This window comes from Typopeltis vanoorti, chromosome 8 (genome assembly GCF_054136105.1).
Source record: "Typopeltis vanoorti isolate ZY-2024b chromosome 8, IOZ_Tvanoo_1.0, whole genome shotgun sequence".
NCBI classification, from domain to species: Eukaryota; Metazoa; Arthropoda; class Arachnida; order Uropygi; family Thelyphonidae; genus Typopeltis; species Typopeltis vanoorti.
The window spans coordinates 66,986,590-67,012,636 of record NC_143556.1 but is presented as its reverse complement, the minus strand read 5'-3'; the positions used below and the strand labels follow the sequence as shown (position 1 = coordinate 67,012,636).

The window sequence follows — 26,047 nt, the reverse complement described above, 5'->3', positions numbered from 1 at the left end:
CCTTATAAAGAGGATAACAACTTCCTTATCTCTACTGCTTAGTGTGTTCAATATCGAAGTCATCTTTTAAGCAACCTTCTCACTATATCCTCTAAACTTCAGCCTCTCTGTGTACCACCACCCCTAAAGTCATAGCTTCATCTGTTTCCTGGAGTACAGTTCCATTAGTTTGGTATAGAGCTTATAATTTATTTTTCCCGAAAGGCATAACTTTAGAGTTCTTCAGATTAAACTGACACCCATTATCTTTTGCCCATACTGACAGCATATTTAAATCATCCTGCAAGCTCTCCACATCGACTTGATTAACTATTACTTTACTTAATTTCGCATCGTCAGCAAATTACTGAATATTTCCTTTCAGGTATTTCCTATATAATTTTTCTACAAATTAAATAGTTGTGGTCTTAGCACTGAACCTTGCTGCACACCACTAGTCATCAGCTTTTGCCTGGATTCTGCAGCTCTATCTTTCTGATATCTGTCTAGCAGCCACCTTATCGATCCCCATTTGTTCTAATTTGCGTAACAGAGTTCCATGTGGTATTTGGTCAAATGCCTTTACAAAATCCAGCAGCATCAACCTGTATCCATTTCCTCTAACCAACCCTCCACAAAACTATATTACTCCTCTTACAGTATTATTCTTATCCACCCATTCCTGAATTCTCTTTTTGACCAATTTTTCCATCACTTTTACACCACTCCTGAGAAATTGAGAGGTCTATAATTTTCTACTGCAGTCTTAAAATCTTCTCTTTCAATTCCCTTGGAACTCTACCAGAGCTGAGATTTAAATTGAGGAACCTACTCAGAGGCTTTGCCAGTTCTCCTGCAAAATGCGATCTGATGTCCCATCCGACAATTGTATTATTAATATCCTAAGAACCTTCAATTCATCCACCTCTATTGCTACATAAATCTTTGTCAGATATGTCACAGCATTAACCTCACTTGGGTGATACACCCTTGCAAAGTGTGATGTTACTCAGTAACTCAAGTATTTTATCTGCTTCCGTAACCACGTGACCATCAGCACTTATTAAGGTTATTCTTTCATAGTCATTCTTTCTCTTACTTGCTGCATAGCGAAAGAGCTCTTTGGTATTTCCTCTGGCCTTCTCGGCTAGTTTCTTCTTGTAATCTAGGATTTTATGCCATGGCACAGTTTCAAGCTTCTTCCTAAGCTTGTCATAAGCACCTGCCTTGTATTTCCACATATACCGTCTTAAGAATATTCCTCATTTTTTACAATCTCCCAAGCGAAGACTGGGGCCACTTTCCACTTTTATTGAAAGCTTGGCCAAAGATATTTATTATTATTATTACCTGACACCTCCAGGGATATAGTAATAGAAAAAATTAAAAAATATAAACATAAATGGATGGAACACGTTCAAAGAATGAAAACAGAAAGATTACCAAAACAAGCCTTAAAGAACAAGCCATTAGGAAAAAGAAAACCAGGACGTCCTCTTAAACGATTCAACGATGACTTCTAAGGCCGGAACAGGCCATGCTAGGCCTAAATCCTTGATACGTATGATGATGATGATGATTATGTTCCTTCAATCGCTGCAGGACATCTACTCTACAGCTCTCTACCATTCAACCTCATCCATCTGTCATCCACCAACAGCATCATCTACACCAACGCCATCTGCTTTCCATCATGACTACTAGATTTTTTCACAGACAATCACAAACATCCATGCCCACTTCGGGATTCGAACCCGTAGTCTTTTGGCTGAGAACTGATGCGCTAACCACTCGGCTAATCAGGCCGGCAAAATATCGCGAACCCACGATCTCTTGTTTACAAGACAGGAGACAAGTGATTTTAAATCACTTATGCTGTATTTTATTTTTGTGCCATCATTCAGAATTTCTCTTTATATTATACATCGAGAACAATCAAGTGAATTATCATCAGTTCCATAGTTAATCAACCATTAACTGCACGGAAAATATTCAAGGATTTAGAATATCCAGTGACATGATGACTGATAAAATAAATGCCCTTCCTTCCATTCTATTGAATATACCAAAGTAGTGTGAAACAACAGATGGTAACTGACATTCGTTTATATACGTTTGTCAAAGAGAATAATATGAAAATGCATTTGAGAGACGTATAGTGATCAAGCCAAGAGTAGAAACTACAATTTACGAATCATGAAAAAAATAAATACAAAAAAAAAGAAAGAAAGAAAAGCCATCCACTTAATGAAATTATTGCACCAACACTGAAAGGAAAAGCTTAGGTAGGAGTCAACTTGAGAGTTTTTATAAATAATAGGAGAGTCGCCGCCCGCTTGGGGAACGTTTCAGAAATACCTGGGGATATTTGATTTGCAAAGCCGATAATGAGAATGCTGCTGCATCCCCTCCATTGGTGGTGTCTTGAAAACTCTGAATGATTTTGAGACCAGCTGACAACACTATGTATTGATAGTTTTGAAGCAGCATCTGTTCAGTTTTGTTTTCAATAATGGTTTGAAATCCAAATGTCATTATCAAGTTCCAGATACCCACTGTTGTAAACTGTCAAGGTTGGTGAAGTTTTAGACTTATAAAAGGTGCTGTGATCCAATAAACAATTAAAAAAAAAAAAAAAAGGAAAGAGGCAACGCACGATTCTATTAAGTGTCTAGCGTGAATCTCAATTTCTTCTTTTTTCTTTGGTATGCAAAAATCTATATTTTTTCCGCCTTCAGCTAATCGAATAAATCGCAATTTTCTTGCCAATTTTTTTAAACAAATTATTGATTTATTTTATGATTTCAAAACATTATAAAATATTATTTTATCCAATTGCAGACGTTATAAGTAATAAAATTTATCTCTACATTTTAAAACAAGCATACTTAAAAAAAAAAGAGAGAGAGAGAGAGAGAGACATGCGTATCAGTATACAAAAAATACTATTTGGATTTTCAACATTTTTTCTTTTCTAATATGCGGCGAGACTACTTTCGGCATTGATAAGAGGTCGAAACCAGCTGGCTACGAATAAAAATAAATAACTTAGGACTAAACACAATAGGTGGCAAACGTTTTGAGAATTCAACTACATAAGAAGTTATTTTATTCGTGTAAAATAAAATATAATAATAATAATTGGCTGCCGAACCGATAATCAAAAATTAATTAGGGCTAAAACTGATTCTCCCCCCTTTGATGAATAAAAGTTATTAGACGATTTAGGGAATTTATGTTTAAAAAAATTAATGAATTTATGCTCAAGTTATTTCCAATGTGGCTATTCTTCTTATCTCCCCCCCCCCCTCAAAAAATAAGGCTAAGTTCTACTCTTGAAAAATAAAATAGTAAATGATTGTTGTATGTTCAGTTCCATGTAATGTTACTTAGTTTACACTTTCAGTTTTCAGTAACTTGAAGAATAAATACCAAACATGATTTAGGGCAAATGATAGATTTTCATGGAGCTCATTGTTATTAGTTTATTGGACGCCATGTTTAATACTTATCGTGTGTGTAGCCAATACGGTTGCTGCTTACAAATAATTAACTTAGACATTATCCTCGTTTTTAAGCTTGGAAAGTAAACAGTGATATGTGTATTGTATGTTATAACCTTAACATACATAAAGCATACATTCAAAATTTGAAAATATTTTTATGAATCCAGTTCTTCCAAAGTACTATACTGTGTATAAGGCATAGCTTTCCATAAAAAGCGCAATAAAATTCTGCCGTACACTAGATACTGATTTGGAGCACAGAAGAAATACGAATTTTCTTAAAAAATCATTTTCTATTACAGTACAACTAAGATACTCTTCCTAGACTACAAACGTCCTAATTTCAAATATCCTGTTTAGGCAATCGACCTACACATTTCAAGTTTTCATTTGTCAAGGTCAACGGTTAATTTTTTTCCTGCTTATTGGTGGAAGTTGGGAAAAAAAAATACCAGGTAACATTGGCTCTTAAGATATCATTTGAAACAGTGCAATATCTATGACATTATTTTAGAAGCCGTTTCATTTACTAAATCATTTGCCGTTTGTATTACTGATACGATTGGGGCGTTACTGTTTCAGAATTGTTAGCGCAAACGTTACAGGTGTGCAGAAAATTTACTTTTGTTTCGTTATATTTTTCCTTTGGTTACTTTTAAGCTAATCAAGCTGGTGTGAGCATTAGCGAGCACCCCGGAATTTTGGTGGTTGTCGTAAGTAATGTTTCGCACTCTTTTATTCAGTTTGTTGTATATACCGTCATTTTTAAGGATTTTTTTGTTGTTGTTAGCACCGTAATGTTTTTGAAAAGAGGAGAAAACAGGAAACTCGCTCTTTCGAACAACAACAACTATGCCAAATCCTTGCATTTATTTAAATACAAGAATCTCAAGTACGAATTTATTTCACACAATCCATTTCATTATCAGTTTGCCCTTTCACTCTAAGGTGAAGTCAATATTAATTCCACAAAATTAAACGTTAAATTATTAGATATTTTGTGAATTGCATCTAATGTATTTTTAATTTAGAATCAATTATCCAGTATTATTTAAAACGGGAGATTCTTGCTAATTACAAAATATTGACTTTTACAGCTATTAATATCCCACTTTTTTTTAAGACCTACATCAAGAAAAATGCAGATTTATTCCTGTTATCCCATTTGTCTAAAGCATAATTATGTAGCAGTATGTTCACACATCTGGATTTAATCGTTTTGTATTAAAAAAAAAATCTTGAAAAAAATCCAAACTTGATAGTTTTTTAATACAAAACGATTAAATCCAGAAGAAAAGAAGGTAACTGTGGATTTCAAGACTTTTTTCCTTTTGTTTAATAAAATTTCAAGAAGTAATTAATTATGATAAAAGTGTAATCAGACTTTTATAAACAAAAGGAAAAAAGTCTTTAAATCCACAGTTACCTTCTTTTCTTTTGACTTTTTAGTATAGAACCTTTATTATTAGTAGCACTAAAAGGAGAGTACAAATAAATTTGAGAGTCATCTTTGTGTTACTTATGCTTGTTTTCTATAAAACAAGATTGAATTATATATCCAGGAAAGCTGATACAAAGGTGATAGAAACTAACTTTCATTATATATTACCTAAAAACCATATGTTTCCTTAGCACATTTTTTCAGTTATGCCTATAATAGAACTCATTGGGTTCAAATGGGATGAATTTTATTAATTCATCAGAACATATCGTTGATACGTATAAGGATACACAATTGCATCAAAATTTGCTCAGATGTTTAAACTTAGTTTGCTAAGTGCAGATACACGTGGTGCAGAAGTATATTAAAAATATGATATACAGTTTTACTACTTATGTATGGGAAATCTATGACCTTCACATCAATTTAATCTAAATATATTCATGTTATCCATTGTCTAAGATTAGGGATATAACTGAAGCTGTGATGTTGCTGAGGGATAGAGTGAGTGAAAATATTGTAGTAGTGGGAATGAATGATGTAGATAGTGAAAGATTTTCTCTGAGACAGGATTTGAAAGACTTGAAGATAGCCATGAATGCAAAGAGCGATCATGAGTGTTCTACCAAGAATTGACAGTGATGAATTGTACAGAGGAGTGATTACAGCAAATGGTATGATAACAAGATTGTGTCAAAACTTGTGTAAAGAAATGAAACTGAATATTCATTTTTTCAATGTCTGGGATGAGATTGATAAAAGAAAGGAAATTTTTTAAGAGTGATGATTTGCACGTAAACAGATTGAACATATGACATTTAGAACATTTATTGATAAAAGATAGAATAAATGGTCAAAAAAACAGGGAAATGGGATTTGCTAGGGAAGCAGGTGATAGTCAGCTGTTAATAGTACTGCAATCAGTAATCTCTGTGAATGTGGGATTAAATGTTATTAGAAAGTAAATTGTGCACAGAGTAGGGTAATTCACGCACATGGAGGTAATGGGATGAAAGGAGTTTTGGCATATTGATGCCAGAATATTCAGAACAAGTGTGAGGAATTTTTGGCATTAGTTAGTGCAACCTGGCCAAAACTTATAGGAATTAGTGAGACTAGTGGTTGACTAAATGTTCAGAATTCATATAGTCATAGGGATTACTGTATCATCCTTATGACTATGAATGTAAAGGATACAGTATTTTATGCAGGGCAGAATAGGGTAAGGCTTTGCTAATGATAGCCAAAGAATTGAAGCCAAAATGAGTAAGTGCTTCAAAAGAACAGGCATGCAGAGGGCACATTTGAGGCTATTTGGTGTGAGATAGAGATCAACAGAATGAATATATAATTGATTGCTGCTGCAATCCAGGGGTATTAGCAAGAATGTAGATAGTTTGCAGTGGGGGATATTAGGGGGGATTTGAACTATGGAGACATTGGTTGGGAGAAGGAATGGTCGCAAGGAAGGAAATAGAGTTTATACAGTTAAGATATAATTACCTGAGACACCATGTATTGGAGGTGACAGGAGGTTCGAGAGTGTTAGATCTGGTCATAGTATTGGAGAACATATCGATAACCAATTTTGCCGCTGTCTCCTTGGGGAAAGTAATCATCTGGTCTTGACTTGGGAGATTGTCAGATGTTCAGAATATTCTGTTAAGAAGGGGTATATGTGGAATTACAAAGCTGGTGATTATGATAAGCTGAGAAGTCAGCTTTCAGCATTGCAATGGCATGAGAATTTGGAGAGATGTTGATAGTGCATGGAGGTTATCAAGGGTTGTTTAAGGAAAGTAGCATTAGACTGTATACTCTGAGTCAGGAGGATAAATCAAGTAGAGGTAGGATGGATGAATAGTCAAGGAGGAGTTGCAGGTATAGAAAAGGTTGTGGAGGGAGTATAAAGAAAAAGGTGATTAGCCTGTGAAATCAAATAGTTAAGTTACTAAGTATCATTTTGCAATGATGTTACATCTTGGTTCATGATATTGCAAGCTGGATGTGTCACTGACTGATGAGAGACTAGAAATGGAAGAAATAGAGGTGCTTAATATATTGCAGAACCTTAATGTGAAACACTTCCATAGGGTAAGATGGCATATTGGCCCATGCTTTATGAGAATGTGCAAGTGAATTAGCATCTCCTCTGACCAAACTGTTTAATTGAAGCCTCAGGTCTGGTAAAGTTTCCAATAGAGTGGAACAAGGAGGAAATAATTCCACTGCATAAAGGAGGTTTCAAGACATAAGTAGAAAAATATAGGCCAATCAGTATATCAGGAGTGGTGGTTAAAGATTTGGAAAAGTTGATAAAATAAGACTTCATGACTAGGAGGACAGAAATATGATACTTCATAAGTAATAACATGATTTTGTGAGGGGTTGGTCTTGTTTAGTAATTTACTTATTTAATATATACTTAATATAATAAAGTAACAGTGGAGCTCAATAAAGTATATGAAAATATGACTTCTGCATTACTTTAACCTTAGTATCACCTCTGGGTCTGGCTCCCACTGATGAGACCTCAATAAAGGTCAGTGGGTAGTGACCCTTCCCATAATGCATATCATTATACATGTCCACAAGGAGACGTGCTTTGCATTATGGGATACTAAGGCAACTAATGTGAAGTCGTTATCTTCTTTATACTAGTTGCCCCAGTCCTGAAAATAGTTCAGATGCAAACTTGTTTGCTTACACTTGGATAAAGGATTAAACCAAGTATATAATTTCTTGGTATCTTTAATTTATATGGATAAAGGAAATGCTTACTCAGTGATGCTGTTGAATTTTGCAAAAGCATTTAATAGGATTTCACATGGAACTCTGTTACATGAATTAGAGCAAATGGAAATGGATCTGAATCTTGTGATTTGGATTAGATTGTTTGATGAACAGATATCAAAGTAGTTTATTGAGAAGTTGAGTCCAAGAGAAGGCAGGTGACTAGTGATGTACCTCAAGGCTCAGTGCTTGGTCGTCTTTTGTTTAATTTGTACACTAATGATATTGGAAATAATTTGACAGGAAATATCCATTTATTTGAATTAAAATATAATGGTGGTATGGGCATAGTTAAATGGCTGCCAGTTTAACATGCCATTTAAGTATAAGGTAATGCACTTTAGGAGGATGAAATCACATGCTGTGTACTATATTGATGGAATTAAACTGCAGGAAGTTGACGATGCAGAGACTTGGGGGGTGATTATGGACAAATAATTAAAGTTTAGAGGGCATATTGCAAAGGTGGCCAAAATAGTACATCAGATTACATGGTTGTTGAAGAACATACTAACAACGAGGGGTATGGAAGTTATTGTTCCACTTTATAAGGCATTAATAAGGTCACATCTGGGCTGCTGTACACAGATCTGCTCATTTGGATTCCTTGGTGATGAAGAAGTGCTGGAAAGGATCGAGAGGAAATTGACAAAGATTGTGGTGGAATGCTTCCTATGAGAATAGATTGAAGGTCTGTGGCCTCCAAAAACTAGCTGTTAGGTGTAAAAGAGGAGATATGATAGAAGTATATAAGTTATTAAAGGAGTTTTATAGGATTGACACTGATGACTTTATTTGGTAGACTGCAGGAGGGGAGAGAACGAGGGGTCACCACATGTTAGGACTAGATTTATTGCTTGGGGTGAATGGGCAATGCATTGGCAGAGGTAATTGTGAGTGCTTCATCTATGAATGAGTGACAGGTATGATAGATGTTGTGTAAATGATGGCTAGTGTGTCAATATAGAATATCCCACAATGAGTCTTCTGACTCCATGGAGATACCCATTGTAATAATAATAATATTATTATTATTATTCCTGGGTCTAGCTCCCACCAAAGAGACCTGAATAAAGGTCAGAACTGACTTGGGTAGTTATCCCTCCCATAATACATAGCAATACACATGTCCAAAAGGAGATGCATTTTGCAATATGAGATACTAACAAAATTGATGTGAAGTCAACAGCCCCTATATAGCTTAGTCATGAGGATACTTCATTCACGACCTTTGTTTGCTTATGCTTGGGTATGGGATTTAAACAGGAATATAATTTGTATTATAATTAATATAATTTCCACAGTTGCACATTGTAATAATGCCTAATAATAAAGAGCTGGCAGGTGCTATTTTTATTTTTTGCTGAAGAATTAATTACTTGTAAAGAAGTTAATGATTAAATTTTTATGATATTTTAAATTGTTACACCAGGAAAGAAAAGGAGATGGTTGAAATATTAATTCATTACTTTGACCCAATATTTAATGTAGATAGTGATGATAATTTTGATGTGGATTCAAGTTTGGGAGTATCATTTTTTATGCTCAGAGGTTACTATTATGTTGGTATCTCCATGGAGTCAGAAGACTCATCACATGGGAGACCCACACTAATCTTTATATATATATATATATATACACACACACACACAAAACATCTATCATACCTCTCTTTAAATTCATTCATTGTCAGGGTACTTGCAATTAATTCTAGTAATATATTCTATTACTATTCATTAAATCTGTGTATAGTAGCCAAGCAAAAAATCTAGTCCACACAGCCTTACTAACCACCTTCTTACACAATTTCTAGGAGTGATCTCTAGTTCTCTCTCTCTCTATTTATAACTGTTGAAAAATTTCCTTGTGTGAAACTTATAAAACTTTCAATATGTTATAAGTTTCTATCATGTCCCCTCTTTTCCACCTATTAGCTAAACTTTGCAGCCCACTCATCTTCAGCCTATCTTTATAGAGAGCATTTCACAGACCTCTCACCAGCTTGGTCACTCATCTCTGAACACTGTAACCTAGGGACTAAATCTGTGTATCATAGTCAAGATGTGGCAGAAACATAGCTGTATAAAGAGAGATAATCATTTCAACATCCAATTAGTTATCTTTCCAACTTTTGCAATATGCCCTTTGAACTTCAGCTATGCCCACTGTTATCTGGTTAGGTAACATAAGGTATAGCATAATTATGGTCAACCAAAAGTTGTTGATAGTATAAGGAAATTAATGTGTTCGATATTCTTAAACTTTTCTTCTTTTTTTTATTAGCAGTTGCTAATGAATTTTATGATAGAAAAATATGAATGCTATGCTTTGATTTAAAAAAAAAAAATGCAAATGAAAGTTTTTTTTTGTTAACAGGACAGAATTTTGTATCGATGACAAAGAGTTACCTAAATCTTTGAAGAATGAATTAGAAACTGAATTATAATCTTTGGGGCTCAGTACTACTTGGTCCTATGTTGTTTAATTTGTACGTTAATGATATTAGAAATAATTTGACAGGAAATATCCATTTATTTGCTGTTGATGCAAAATTGGGAAGAGCAATAGTCAATGAAAGTGATGCAGATATGCTTGAATATGCTGGTGGTATGGGCTAAGGTAAATGGCTGTCAGTTTAACGTGGCTAAGTGTAAGACGATGCACTTCGGGAGGATGTGATCACATTCTGCAGTTTGCATCTGAATGGATTTGGTGTGCGGAGACTGGAAAAAGTGTTGCTGAATGAAGTGAAAATGGATGTGCAGAACCAGGGAAACTAGAACTACCAAGGAGTGGAGGGGGAGTGGATATGCGGACATGAGTGAGACAGTTGAGTGTAAGAATGTATATAATGTACCCGAGCCAGTACTAAGGACAAAAAATGGGAATGGGATATTTAGAATAACGCATCAAGATAGAGGTGGGACAAAGGGATCACTGCATTTCATGTATACTAATGCCAGGAGTATTAGGAACAAGAAGGAAACATTTTTGGCCTTGATTGGCTCTTCCCGGCCACAGGTTATTGGCATTAGTGAGACATAGCTGACAGAAGATGATATAGCTAGTGGGATAGAATGTGAAGGGTATAGTGTTGTAATAGATTTAACGGTATTGATATGAACACAGATGGATAAGAAAATAACTATTTATTAACGTAAAAGCTAATATTTCACTGGTATTATATCCAGCATCTTCAGAGCGCACAACACAAAGTTTGTTACAGATGCAAGACAACCACAATCCGGTGTAACAGTAGGGCTAGTATAAGTAATTGCAGTGTGCAACATAAGACTAAAGCCCTAATAGGGCACCATCTAGGTTAAAAAAAAAAAAAAGAACTAAAACTATTTTAGTTCAAAACTTTGAACTAAAATAGTTCAAAGTTTTGAAATAGTAGTCCAAATAATAGTCTTATAAAGTTTGAAAAAAAAATTAAATAAAATAAAAGTAATAAATATTAATTTGGTCTTAGGATGACTGTCTCCCAAACCTTTGGTAGATTTATACAGCCATACTTGTTAAGGTTTGGAGTATGTTTTAAGGCTTCTGTTTATTCCAGGAACAACCTCTCTGACTTGTAGAGGCTTCTGTGCATTACTTTTGTTTCTTTCCAATTGATCCTGTGTGCAGGGGTATCCAAAACATGGTCTGCCAGACCTGACTTGCCATAGTGAAAGTTTCAGATATTTTTTGTGTTTACTGAGGCAGATGTCCACAGTTCTTCCTGTCTGTCCATAGTAGGCTTGATGGCAAGAACAGGGCACTTCATAGACTCCTGGATGTGATAAAGGAGTGCATTTGTCCTTAGGTGAACAGATGAGAGTTGCTAATTTTACATAAGGTTTAAATACTGTACGTAGTTGGTGTTTGTTAAGCACCCTAGATCTCTTTTCAGATGTGCCTTTAATGTATGGGATGGTGATAGTTTTGTTGTAGTCTTCTGTGGTAGATAGAGGGGATTTTTGGGTAGCATTTAGCATCTTATGGGGATTATAACCATTGGTTAAGAAGGTGTGATGTAGGTGAGAAAGTTCAGCAGTGAGAGCAATGTCATTGGAACAGATTGCTCTATCTCTGTGGGTTAGTGTTTTTAAGATACCATATTGTTGAGAAGGGTGATGGTGTAATTGTTTGTGTAAGTATCTCCCTGTATGTGTGAGTTTTCTATAAACTGAAAATGATGAGGAACCTTCTGGAAGACATGTGATCAGTGTGTCCAGGAAGGACAGACAGTCATTGGCTCCTAGTTCCATTGTAAAGTGGATTTTAGGGTGCTGGCTATTTAGATGCACTAAAAATGTATTCAATGTGTCTGGGCCATGTGACCAAATAGCAAACACATCATCAACATAGCGTAGCCAGAGACTAGGTTTGAGAGTGGCTGTGTTGATAGCTAGTTTTTTCCAGATGTCCTGTGTAGAAGTTGGCTAATGGGGGAGAAAGGGACAAACCCATAGCTGTCCCATCTAATTGTTTATATATTTTTTTTTTCCATGTAAAATAACCTGCCTGTACTGTGAATTTAAATAGCTGAAATATATCTGGGGGAAATAGTGAATTTAGTAAGTTAAGTGTTTCAATCAGTGGTACATTAGTGAATAATGAGGTGATATCAAAACTCACCATTATATCTGAACTATTTGAGGTGTGGTTTTCTAAAATACTTTTTAGGTGGATAGAATTTTTATTTTCTTATCCATCTGTGTTCATATCAATACTGTTAAATCTATTACAACATGTCTGATGAACACATAAGCCTATCCACACGTATAAGGGTATAGTGTGTTCAGGAGGGACAGGGAGAAAAGAATGGGGGGGGTGTTATTGATGATAGCTGATGAACTGCAGCCAAGGAGAATAGAAGTTGAACTGCAGGATAGTGAAAAGAGCACATTTGATGCTATTTGGTGTGAGATCGAGGCTAGCAGAACAAAATATACAGTTGGGTGCTGCTATAAACCATGTGATGGAGATAGTATGCATAGGCAAATAGACTCAATGAGCGGAAGAGGGTAATTATTATGGGGAATTTCAACTAAGTAACATTGATTGGAAGGAGGAGAGGACACATGGGAGGAAGGAAATGGATTTTATGCAGTTACTGAAGGATAACTACCTGAGACAGCATGTGATGGAATATACTAGGGATTCGAGAGTGCTTGACCTAGTAATTGCATCTGAGAATTTGACTGTAATGAATATGACTACGTTGCCACCAGTTGGTGAGAGTGATCATAAGGGCTTGACCTGGGAGGTGGCTAAATGTGTGGAATTTTCAATTAAGGCAGGGTACATGTGGAATTGGCCTGGAAGTGTTGTGGCATGTAAAACTGCAAGGGCTGGATGTTGATAGTGAATGGGAAGTGGTTAAGGAGCTTTTGCAGGAGGTAATGGCTGACTGCATACCTAGAGTCTGGATAGTAAATCAAGTGGGAGTTAAATGGATGATTAACACCATTAAGTTTGAGCTACGAAGAAAGAAACAACTGTGGAAGGAATTTAAGGAGAAAGGTGACCTGCAGGCACACAAAAAGTATAAACCTCAGGCCAGAAGGGTAACTAGTGTGGTAAGAAAAGCAAAAGCAGATTATGAAAGGAAATTAGCAGCACAAGCTAAAGAGAATCTCAAACAGTTTTTTCGATATGCTGCAAGTAAAAAAAAAAAAATGTATATGGCAGAATGATTTTAAGGAATGCCAATAGTAGCGATGTAACTGAATCAGTTGAAATAGTGGAATTACTGAGCGAGCACTTTGCAAGAGTATATCATCCAGGTGGTGATATTGCAGGAATGAAGGATCCAATAGCTTATACAGGAATTGAGGTGAATGAAATGGAGGTGAATAGTATATTACAGAACCTTAATGTGAATATATCTGTGGAATTGGATGGTATACTAGCTCGGGTCATACGTGAAGTGGCAAAAGAATTGTCAGTGCCCTTGTCTGTTTTGTTTAATTTGAGTCTCAGGTCTGGGTTAGTCCCGAGGGGATGGAAGGATGGGAAAATAGTTCCATTGCATAAAGGAGGCTCCAAGACTGCTGTTGCAAATTACTGACTGATCAGGAGTCGTTGTTTTGTTAAGGTTTTGGAGAAAGTAGTCAAGAGAAAAATATTGAATGGATAGATGATAATGGGATACTCTATGGGAGACAGCATGTGAAGGGTAGATCATGCCTCAGTAACTTGCTCACTGTTTTATAACACAGTGATGGCTGAACTGTATAAGGGTAATTGGGTTTACAGTGATACTGCTGGACCTTGCTAAGGCCTTTGACAGGATACCACATGGAATTCAAATCAGTAAACTGTGGCATTTGGGGATGGATATAGGGTTGTTGAGATGGATAGGAGGATGGTTGATGGAGAGATATCAGAGAGTAGTTTATTCAGGAGTTAGAGTCCAAAAGAAGGCCTGTGACTAGTGGTGTGCCGCAGGGTTCTGTGCTTGGATCACTGCTGTTTAATTTGTTCATGAATAACAACATGAGAAAGGTGGATGTTCCAAGAGGAGGTGAGCATGTGTAGGTAGGAAAGGAATGGAATGACCAGGGATCAAGAGGAAACAGTTGGAATTGAAAAGGGTTTTAAAATGAAGAAGCAGAAAGGGAAATGGCCCCAATCGAGCATGGAGAGATCACATCGAGTGAGTGGTAGTATCAGTGGAACAAGCTGTAGATCCAGAAATGAGATGTTGTGTTTGTATACAAATGCTAGAAGAATAAGAAACAAGGCAGATGAAATGGTTGCACTAATTGCATCTGTTCACTCAATAAGTGAGACATGGTTGGAAGAGGATGACATCCTGACAGGAATAGAGATGGAAGGGTATGATGTGTTTCATGAGGACAGAATTGGTAAAAAGGGAGGGGGAGTGCTATTGATGATACAGAAAGAGTTATGTCCATATAAAGTGGAGATGCAAGAGGGAAATAGTGCCAGTGATTTTGAGGCAGTATGGTGTGAGATAGAGGTGAATGGAATCAAATACTTGGTGGGATGTTGTTATAGACCAGGTAATGTGGATGGTGGTGGTGGTGGTGATAATGAAATGTACAATCAAATTAGCCAAGTAAATAAGAAAAGGGTGATCATTATGGGTGATTTTAATTATGGCAATATAGACTGGAATGATGAGATAGCAACTGGAAGTAAAGAAAATGAGTTTCTTGAGTTTTTGAGGGATAACTACCTCAGACAGTATGTAACAGAGAGCACACGAGGTTGAGGGTCTTGGATTTGGTCATCTCATCAGAGGATGTAATTATAAATGAGGTGTAAAATCATTCACCAATTGGTGAGCGTGACCATGAGGTGATTACCTTGGTGGTTGCCAGCAGTGCGAGGACCTCTGTGAGAAAAGGGTATATATGGAACTCCAAGGGGGGGGTGTTGTGTCCTGAATAATCTAAATATAAATGGGACATAACATTAAATTATTCAGGAACAACTGATCTTTGATTGTAGGTAGAGAATGTCGTGTTTTGACAATGAACGCTGTGTATATATATATAAATAACAGAAAGATAGAAGTGAAGAAATAATTTAATATGAATAATATGTGAGGCTTTACCTGTTTTGTAGGAGGTCTAATAGTAAATTTATTTAAGTATTAATTTATGTAAAGTATCCCATTTCATGTAGTATAAAAAAGCAAGGTGTATAAGCTAAGGTCCAAGGGTCACACTTTAGCCGTCCAGAATAACGTATGGCCAGTATATATATATAAATAACAGAAAGATAGAAGTGAAGAAATAATTTAATATGAATAATATGTGAGGCTTTACCTGTTTTGTAGGAGGTCTAATAGTAAATTTATTTAAGTATTAATTTATGTAAAGTATCCCATTTCATGTAGTATAAAAAAGCAAGGTGTATAAGCTAAGGTCCAAGGGTCATACTTTAGCCGTCCAGAATAACGTATGGCCAGAGGGAAAGTGAAGTTATACGAAAAGGAAACTAGAACGCTTTGTAGGAAAACACACCATGTGCACGTGGAGGAGCGCACGTAGCGCAATAAACAACGTGGCAAAATGCGCAAATCTCCGAGATTGAAGCGGGTAATATAAACGCCAATTCCCCCCCCCCACCTCCACCACCACACGGGGCTTTTTGGTTCCTGTTTCCTGACCTCGTGGACGTTGGCTCTCGGTCTCTGCCAGCGGAGAAGAATCTAGGCTGGCCGTAGAAGTTATGAGTCGTCTGCTGCAGCGTGCGAGCTAGGGGTAGTTTTCAGATCATGATAGCTATGCTATATCGTGCAACGGTAATCCAGATGTGTGCCTGCGATACTGATGAAAGTCCTGAGCGGCACATCGCCATTCCAGTTCGGAGAATCTGGCTGTGCTGCTATCGTATGTAACCCAGAGAATTGTAGACCTTAAAGGAGCCTTGATGTCCAGACAAGACTGAAGAAAGAACTGAAAATCATTCCAGGAACAGTAATGTAGATTATCATATTCTGATTTCTAATTGAAGATTTGTGTGTGAATTCATTAGGATATATTGTGTAATGGACATATTAAAGAACTTTAGGAACTATCCCTATTTTGGCATTGACCTGTCCCTGTTTGAGAAATGTCTCCCTAGAAGGGATTTGTATAAGAAATGATTGTGATATGTTGTGAGATATAACTAGTGACCACATGAGTGTTGAAAGATAGGCTACATAAGCTAGAAGTTTGTTAAGTTATATATAGAAGTGGTCCAAGTAATTTGTTCTTGTATTGTAATGTTAATATTGAAATTGAGATCTTGCTAGCAACGCGATATAGTTAACCATGCATTCATATTTTCTCATGTATAAATTTCTGATTTAATAAATATGTTTCATAGCATTTGCCCGAGTCCAGCTTGTTATATGAATTCAAATAGCCACTCATAAGATTACTACCAAACCTAGTGGCAGGGACCTACGAGTATAATTTGATATTTAGAGCCACGACTGCATGCAAAGATAAAGAGAACAGGAATTAGTTTATTTTATTGTTGGAAGTTTATTAGTGTATCACTCTGAGAGAGCCATCTTGGTGAAGAGTCTCGTCTATCCTTAGTATTGGCTGGTGCAGTTAAAAAATAAATTTGTCAGTATCAGGTGAACTGTCTCAGAGGATATGTTTAATGGCAGCATCCCATACTTGGACAAAGCCCTAATCATAAGTTAAAGTACACGTGACTAAACTTAAGAGCGGCCTAAATTTAGCTTGCTTAAAGAATGGGAAATTTGTATGAGTGTGTAGGGTATATATAACAAACAAGAGTAGATAAAGATATAACGGTTATATAGTTAAAGAATATACAACATACATAGGGTAGGTACATAACAGGGGTGATTATGAAGAGCTCAAGGAGACAGCTTGCGGGTGTAGCGTGGAATGAGAAGTTAGCTGGTAAAGAGATCAATGCAGCTTGGGGGATTTTCAAAAACTGTTTAGTAGATGCAATGTCTAAATGTATTCTAAGGGTGAGAAGGTTAAATAAGATGGGTGTGAGATGGATGAATAAAGAGATTAAGCATGTGATATAGAGAAAAAGGGCATTGTGGAGGCAGCATAAGAGAAGTGGAAATAGCCAATTCCATGAGGTCTACAAAAACCAAGCAAGAAGGGTGACTTGGTTGGTGAGGGTAGCTAAAGAGAGGTATGAACAGCAGTTGGCTAATGCAGTTGGCAAAAAGAATCCTAAGGACTTCTTTCGATATGTAGCCAGCAAAAGAAAGAATAATTATGGTAGGATGACATTGATTGGAGAAAATGGTATAAAGACAGCTGATGCAGAATGTATGGTGGAGATACTTAATGAGCAGTTCATAAAGATCTTTCAATCTTGTGAATGTGACTTCGTGGAGGGATTGAGAGCAGTTGATGATGGGGAGGAGAGATTGACTGTAGGTGAGCAAGAAGTGTATGGGGAGTTAAGTAAGCTAGATGTTAATAAGGCTGTGGGACTAGATAATATATCACCACGTATTCTGAAAGAATATGCCAGGAAGTCGACATGTGCCTTGACATATTTTTTTAATATGAGTCTTGCACATCAAGTTCGTAAGGAGTGGAAGGAGGGCAAAATTGTGCCACTTCATAAAGGAGGTGATTGAACTCAAGCATCAAACTATAAGCCTATCTGTTGTCAGGTGTTGTGGTGTTAAGTTGTTGGAGAAGCTTGTGAAAACTAGAATCCAGAGTTGGGTTGATAACAATGGTATTATTTTTGATGGGCAGCATGGATTTGCTAAAGGGAGGTCCTGTTTTAGTAATCTACTTACTTATTACAATAAAGTGACTGCTTCCTTGGACAGAGGAAAAGGATACACAGCAATATATTTCGATTTCGCAAAGGCTTTTGATAAAGTACCTCGTGATAAGTTGACAGTCAAACTAGAGCAGATGGGGTTGGATATTAGATTGGTGCATTGGATGGAGACTGGCTATCTGATAGGTATCAACAAGTTGTGTATGGGGGAGCGATATCCAGGAAAAGGAAAGTCACTAGTGGAGTGCCTAATGGGTCTGTTTTAGGTCCATTGCTGTTTCACTTGTATTTTAATGATATAGGTGAAGATTTGGATGGAGATATTCAGTTGTTTGCAGATAAAGCAAAGTTAGGATGAACCATAAAGAGTAATGAAGATGTTGTGGCCTTACAGGAAGACTTGAATAGATTGAGTGATTGGGCACGGAAATGGGGATGTGAGTTCAATGTTGCAAAATGTAAGGTTTTAAAGTTTCGAAAACAAAGATGAGATGCAGAATTTATGCTTGATGAGAATATATTGTTGGAGGTAGTGGAAATAAGAGATCTTGGGGTGATAGTGGATAAGTATCTAAAATTTAGTGGACACATTGCCAAAATTGTGAAAGACAACACGAAGGCTTCTGGGAATGATGCAGAGGACACTGATGTGTAGAAGTTGGGAGATTCTTGTTCCGTTGTATAAGGCTTTGATTAGGCCACACATGGACTATTGTGCCCAGATTTGGTCACTGGGTTTCAGAAGGATGAAGAGATGTTGGAAAGGGTCCAAAGGAGACTGACTAAGGTAGTTCCTGACCTCTGGAACTACCTTAGTCCTATTCAAGTATGAGGAAAGATTGAGAAGATGTAATTTGCAGAATCTAGTGGACAGGAGTAAGAGGAGAGATATGATAGAGACCTACAAGTTGGTAAGGGGTTGTTATAGGATCAATGCTGGAGAAGTTTTACAGGGAATAGCGGGAGATCAGGGGAGAACCAGAGGTCATCCCTGGAAACTGTATAAAGAGGGTGTGAGTAGGGGAGTGAGAGGCAGGTTTTTTCCGTGCAGAGTTGTGAATGATTGGAATGCCTTGCCTGAGAATGTAGTGTCTGCAAAGAGTTTGAATGTGTTTAAAACACGGTATGATGAGCTGTGTGTGTGATAAAAGGACCTCCCAGTTGAGTCTTTGACTCCATGAGGTCTTGGGGTGGTAATAATAATAATAATGCAAAATTGGGTAGAGCAATAGTGAATCTACATGATGTCAAAATTTTGCATGATGATTTGGATAGATTGGAAGACTGGGCTAAGGAGAATGGATGTCAGTTTAATGTGGCAAAGTGTAAGGTTATGCATTTTGGGGTGAAAAGAATAGCAGCAGTATACCAAATTGGTGGAACTGTACTCTAGGAGATTGATGAGTCCAGGGATTAAGGAGTGTTGGTGGACAGGGAGTTGAAGTTTAGGCGGCACATTGCAAAACTGGCTAAATCAGCTCATCAGATCACTTGGTTACTGAAGAATACTTTGATGAGCAGAAACAAGCAAGTTATTCTTCCTCTTTATCAAGCCTTGATAAGACCACATCTTGGCTACTGTGCCCAAATTTGGGTGCTAGGCTTTCTTCTTGATGGGGAGGAGGTAGAGACGATCCAGAGGCAAGTGACCAAGATGATAGGTCTATGGAATGAACCTTACGAGAATAGGTTGAAGATCTGTGGGTTGCAGAAATTGGTTGATAGCTGGAAGAGGGGTGATATGATTGAGACATTCAAATTACTGAAGGGTTTTTACAAGATTAATTCAGAGGAAATTTTTCAGAACAGGTCTGGCGGTGAGAAAACTAGGGGCCATCCATGGAAACTGGGCAAGAGTGTGGTTAGCAAGGGTGTTAGAACTAGATTTTTTGCTTGGAGAGTGATGAATGAGTGGAATAAGCTGCCAGTGTCTGTTGTGGGTGACATGACTGTGAGTGAGTTCAAAGCAAAGTATGATAGATACTGTGTGGATGCTGAATAGTTGTTCCAGACATGTTTAGGGCCTCCCTCAATGAGTCTAAGGACTCCTTGGAGTTACCCGTAATAATTATAATAATTCTGTGTACTATATTAATGAACTGAACTGCAAGCAGGGAATAGGGAAGTTATTGTTCCACTTTTATAAGGCATTTAGAAGACCACACGTGTGGACTATTGCACACAAATCTGGTCATCTGGATTCCTTGGTGATGAAGAAATGGTGGAGAGGATCCATAGGCGAGTGACAAAGGTTGTTGAAGGTATGTGGAATGTTTCTTGTAAAGAAAGCTTGAAGATCTTTGGGCTCCAAAAACTATCTGATAGGCATAAGAGAGGAGATATGAGAGAAGCATATAAGTTATTAAAGGGATTTTATAGGATTTGATACTGATGGTTTGGTTTGGTTTATAGTTTATTTGGCACAAAAACTACAAAGGTCATACTGTGCCATACTAAAGGTTACAACATTAGCATTTACAGAAAATTGTAAACAATGTCTGTACACGAATCTAGTTTCACAAAGCAGCATTTCTAGGTAAACAGAACTGCTGCAGAGGGCACAGCAACACACAAGGTCAGAGGTTATTACTGTAGTGCTAAAATAGTTAACAATAAAAGTTAATACATAATATATGAAGCACTAAGCCAGGAAATGCAGTATCTACATATATGTAAAATTATAATAGATGCCTTTATAGCAGTACAAATAGGCAAAAAGGGATTATTACAATGCATATAATAAATATAGTTTAATTCTTTATCTAAGTGTGAGCAAACAAAGTTTGCGCCCTCAACATCTTTCTCTAAATCCAGAGTAATTTATTAAAAAGGTGGCACACCATTTGGCAACTCCTATAGGTAGAGATGACCTTGCTAACGCTTCTGGCTGGTATCTCCACTTGGGCCTGGCTCCCACTGAAGAGACCTCAATAAAGGTCGAAACTAGTCTGGGTAGTGGCCCTTCCCTTAATGCATAACATTAGACATATCTGCAAGGAGATGTGTTTTGCATTATGGGAGATACTGAGATAGCAGTGATAGTAGCTTTCTCCACCTTTGCAAGGAGTCGCCCTGGTGTTGCACCACCTTACCCCAGTCCTGAAGATACTTTCAGGCGCAAATTTTGTTTGCTCACACTTGGATAAAGGATTAAACTAAATTTATTATATTCTAACCAAGTGAAAAATAAACTTTCAATATACAAATGCACGGATGAAAATTAAATTTATCAATGTAGTATAACACAGAATTACTAGAAAGTACACAAGTAGGTAAGATGTCCTATAGCACTACATGGTTATTCGAAAAATAAAGTAGTAAATAAGATGTATACACAAAATGTATGTTAAGTGTTGCAGTATCTACATATAAACAAAATTACTGCAGAGATTTCAGCAATACATAAATAGATAACTATAGGTTAAAATATGTATATACAAAACAAGTCAAGGAAAGCAATGTCTACATCTAGTTAGATTACAACAAACAAACGCAAGTGGCATATCGCCAAGTCCTCCACCATTTAAGAACTCTATTATAAGCAATATCATAAGGGACTTTGTGTCATGCAGTACTTGCGGCATGTATGCGGCTCGGAATTGGATATATGGCTTGTGAAAGAAAGCGGAGAGCATATGTGCACAAAATGCAGGCAATTGGAGGAAATAAGTGCATTAGAAATATCACCATCTGACCTTGATGCTCCAGGAACGGGGAATGAATGTAGGAAGACAAGTAGTGTAATAGGAGAGAATGAAAAAAAAATATATATGAATGAGAAAATAATAGTTGATAGCGTGGAAGGTGTGGGTGACTGTGAATGTTTAAGAGATGGTTTTGTTTGGGAGAGTGAATTTAGATTAAGAGTGACTGACCTGCAGAGGGAGATAGATGAGCTGAAAGAGGAGGTGGAATGTCTTGTGAATGAGAGCAGAAGTATGAAAGATAAGATTAGGAGAATGGAAGAAATAAATGCAAGGTGAATCAGAGTAGGGGAGAGAGAGAATTTTGGAAGTGTTAGAAAAAGAGAGAAAGGAAACAGTAGAAGAGAGGGAATAAGTGAGAGGTATGGGGGTGCTAGCAGACGAGAGGATGGAAACAGTAGGAGAGACGGAATGAGAGAGAGATATGGAAGTGCTAGAAGAGGAGATAATGGAAACGGTAGGAGAGATGGAATGAGAGAGGGGTATGGGAATGCTAGAAGACGAGAGGATGGAAACAGTAGGAGAGACAGAATGAGAGAGGGATATGGAAGAGCTAGAAGTGGAGAAAATGGAAACAGTAGGAGAGGGGGAATGAGAGAGACCTATGGGAATGAAAGAAGAGGAGAGAATGGAAACAATAGGAGAGAGGGAATGGTAAGAGGTTTAATGTATGGCGACTCAATGATCCGTGGTGTTCAAGATAGGATGCATTAGGAGTGTTTGCCAGAAGGAACAATTGAAAGGGCAGCTATGGCAATTAAGAGAGGTGAAAAGGTGGATGAGATGATTGTGATGGTAGGAACAAATGACATGAGTGGTAATGTAAGTCAGGCAGCGAGAGATATGAGATTTTTGCTCAAGGCTGTACGGAAGAAGACAGAGAGAGGAAAAATAGTGTGCGTGTTGTCTTGGTATGATAATGGCGAGCTGAGCAGAAGAGCAGTAATATTGAATGACATAATAGCTAGAATGTGTGACAAGAGAGGACTGATATATGTGGATGTTTGGAGTGCGTTTGAGGAAAGAGAGGAATTGTATGCGAGAGACTGCTTACGTTTGAATGAGGAAGGACGTAGGCATCCGGAGAGATTGCTGTTCTGAACGAGTCAGTGTGTCCTAGGGAGGATGATAGCAGGGGTGGCCTCTTGTGGGAATGGATACTTGGGAGAAGAGAGACGACATCAGGTAACATTGAGCCCAGTGGAGTCTAGAGGGGATAATGCTGGATATAGAAACAATGGCATTTATATGCTTTATACTAATGGGACGAGTATCTGGAATAAGAGGGAGCAATTGATGGCGCAGATAGCATCAGCCTGGCCAAATATTATTGGGATCACTGAGACGTGGTTGACAGAAGAGGATATAATAACAGCAATAGAAGTCGCTGGGTACAGCATTTTTCGGCAGGATAGGAGGGGAAAGCGTGGTGGTGGGGTACTGCTTATGATAAGTGACGACCTATGTCCTCTAAGAGTGGAGGCTTTGGAAGGAAGTGAGACAAATGATTTTGAAAGCATGTGGTGTGAGGTAGAGGTAGGCAAGACAGGATATTTAGTGGGGTGTTGCTACAGACCCAGGAACACAGAGAATGGGGACCAGGAGATGTTCAGACAGTTAAGTTTGGCAAGTTCAAGAAGAATGATTGTTATGGGAGATTTTAACTATAGTAGTATAAATTGGAGAGAGGAAGATGCATGTAGCAATAGGGGAATGGAATTTCTAGGATTCTTGAGGGACAAATGTCTTAGGCAACATGTAATAGAGGGAACAAGAGGTTCAAGAGTTTTGGATTTGGTTATAGCATCAGACGAGTTGATAATAACTGAGATGACATCTCTCCCACCAGTTGGAGAGAGTGACCATATGGTTTTGACTTGGAAAATGAATAGACATGCAGGTGTATCAAAGAGACGGGAACTTATGTGGAATTATAAAGCAGGTGATTATAATAGTCTTAGACATCAACTTCGGGAAGTTTCATGGAGGGAGGAATTGGAAGGCCGGGATATCATTAATGCGTGGGAAATTGTGGAAGAATATTTGTTAGCAGCAATGGTAAGTTGTATACCACGAGTGAAGAAGAGGACACAATTTGGAGTAAAATGGATGACAAACAATATTAAACAGGAATTGCATGCAAAAAAGAGGCTACCGAAGAGATATAAGGAGACAGGTGAAGAGAAGATGCATGAAGAATATAATACACAGGCCAGAAGAGTGACTAGTGTGGTAAGGAAAGCGAAACCCTAATGTGAGAGGAGATTCTCCCTAAGATCCAAAGAAAATCCTAGGGAATTTTTTAGCTATGTGGCCAGTAAGAGGAGAAATGACTGTGGAAGAATGATATTGTGGGATAAAAATGGAAATAGAGTGACTGATGCAGAGGACATAGTGGAATTGTTCAATGAACACTTTATTGGAGTGTTCCATCCTAGAGGAGTCAGTTTTAATGCTAGAGGGATTGGGCTGGTTCGTGGTTTAGAGATACAGGAGGAGTGTGTGTTTCAGATACTGAGTACTCTGGATGTCAGTAAAGCTTTGGGACTGGATGGTATTTCACCTCGAGTTTTGAGAGAATGTGCTAGGGAAGACGGTGCCTTTAACCTGGCTTTTCAATGAAAGTCTGGCAACGGGAAAGGTGCCCAGGGAATGGAAGGAAGGTAAGATAGTGCCATTGCATAAGGGTGGTAACAGACTGGAAGTGTCTAATTATAGGCCAGTTTGTGTATCATCAGTAGTTAAGATCTTGGAGAAAGTAGTGAGGGACTGTGTACAGCATTGGACAGATTAGGGTAATGTTATCTGTGAGAGTCAACATGGATTTGTGAAAGGGTGTGCTTGTTTTAGCAATATGCTAGCCTTTTATAATAAAGTTACAAGAACATTAGATGAGGGAAAGGCATATACTGCAATTTTCTTAGACTTAGCGAAGGCATTTGACAGGGTGCCACATGATAAGCTGATATTTAAGTTGCAGCACATGGGTCTGGATGTCAGATTGGTCAACTGGATTTGGGATTGGCTGTCTGATAGGTATCAGAGAGTTGTGTATGGTGGAGCAGTTTCAAGGAGGCAGATGGTTACAAGTGGGATCCCACAGGGCTCAGTACGAGGACCTATATTGTTTAATCTTTATATCAATGACATTGCTAGTGGATTGCAAGAGGATATTCAGTTGTTTGCAGATGATGCGAAGCTGGGTAGGATTATTAGTAATAGTGCAGATGTGGTAGCCCTGCCAGAGGATTTGAATAAGCTAGATAGGTGGGCAAATGAGTGGGGGTGTCAGTTTAATGCAGCAAAATGTAAGGTCTTGAGGTTTGGGAAACATTAGTGGGATGCTGCATACTCTATGGGAAGAGTTATACTGGAGGAAGTAGGGGAGACAAGAGATCTGGGGTTGATGATTGATAGAAACCTGAAATTTAGGGGACATATTGCAAAAGTGGTGAAGGTAACACAGAGAATTGCTGCAGTTATGAGGACACTGACCTGCAGAAATAAAAGGGTTATCATTCCGTTGTATAAGTCTGATCAGACCACACTTAGACTATTGTTCTCAGATTTGGTTCCCAGGATTTGAAGGGGATAAATTAACTGTGGAAAGGGTACAAAGACGGATGATAAAGATGGTTTCAGGTCTGTACAATTTTGGTTATGAGGATCCTTTGAGGGAATGTGGACTGCAGAGTTTGGTGGATAGAAGAAGGAGAGGTGTATGATTGAGACTTTTAAAGTGTTGAGAGGTGGTTACAGGGTTGACACTGGGGAGTTCTTTCGCTTGGTTGAACAGCGGGAAGGAGTGATGACGAGGCCATCCCTGGAAGTTGAAAAGAAACTGTGAGCAGGAAGGTGAGGAGTGGTTTCTTTGCATGGAGGGTGGTTGAACCGTGGAATGCATTGCCTGATGGAGTGGTGAGAGCGAGAACGGTGAATGAGTTTAAGAAGTGGTATGATAGACTTTGTGTTTCTTGGGGGGGAGAGACCCCCCCTTGATGAGTCTTGACAGACTTTATGTTCTTAGGATGGACCTCCCACAATGAGTCTTTTGACTCCATGGAGGCCTGAATAATAATAATAATAATTATTATTATTATACTAATACTTAAAGAGTCGGAAAGGAATTATTATATAGCATTGATGCATAAAATTTAAGTTTAACATTATGGTATGTACATATTAACAAAATTACAGCAGGGTGAAACAAACATACAAGATCAAGGCCTATGGTAATACATAATTGGTCAGATTTAAACTAATGAATAATATGTATGTATAAAAGTTAAGCAAAAAAATATTTACATATAAACAAATTTATGTGTTTGTACAAATTAATTCTTTCTAAAATATTAAAAACATCATGCAAT

At 37.6% G+C, this 26,047-nt stretch overlaps 1 protein-coding gene across 12 annotated transcripts in view; it reads left to right on the top strand.

Annotated features, from left to right (window-relative positions):
- LOC150104068 (USP6 N-terminal-like protein) overlaps positions 1 to 26,047 on the top strand; it is a 615,889-nt gene that overhangs the window by 307,413 nt on the left and 282,429 nt on the right. Inside the window, exon 1 of one of the 12 annotated variants that reach the window (XM_090397267.1) lies at positions 3,845 to 3,940. The exons of 10 other annotated variants lie outside the window; for them this stretch is intronic. The gene's annotated coding sequence lies outside the window, so the exon portion shown is untranslated. Of the gene's footprint in view, positions 1 to 3,844; positions 3,941 to 4,096; positions 4,199 to 26,047 lie in introns of those variants that run through there. One more of the 12 variants, XM_090397266.1, reaches the window with a different exon arrangement.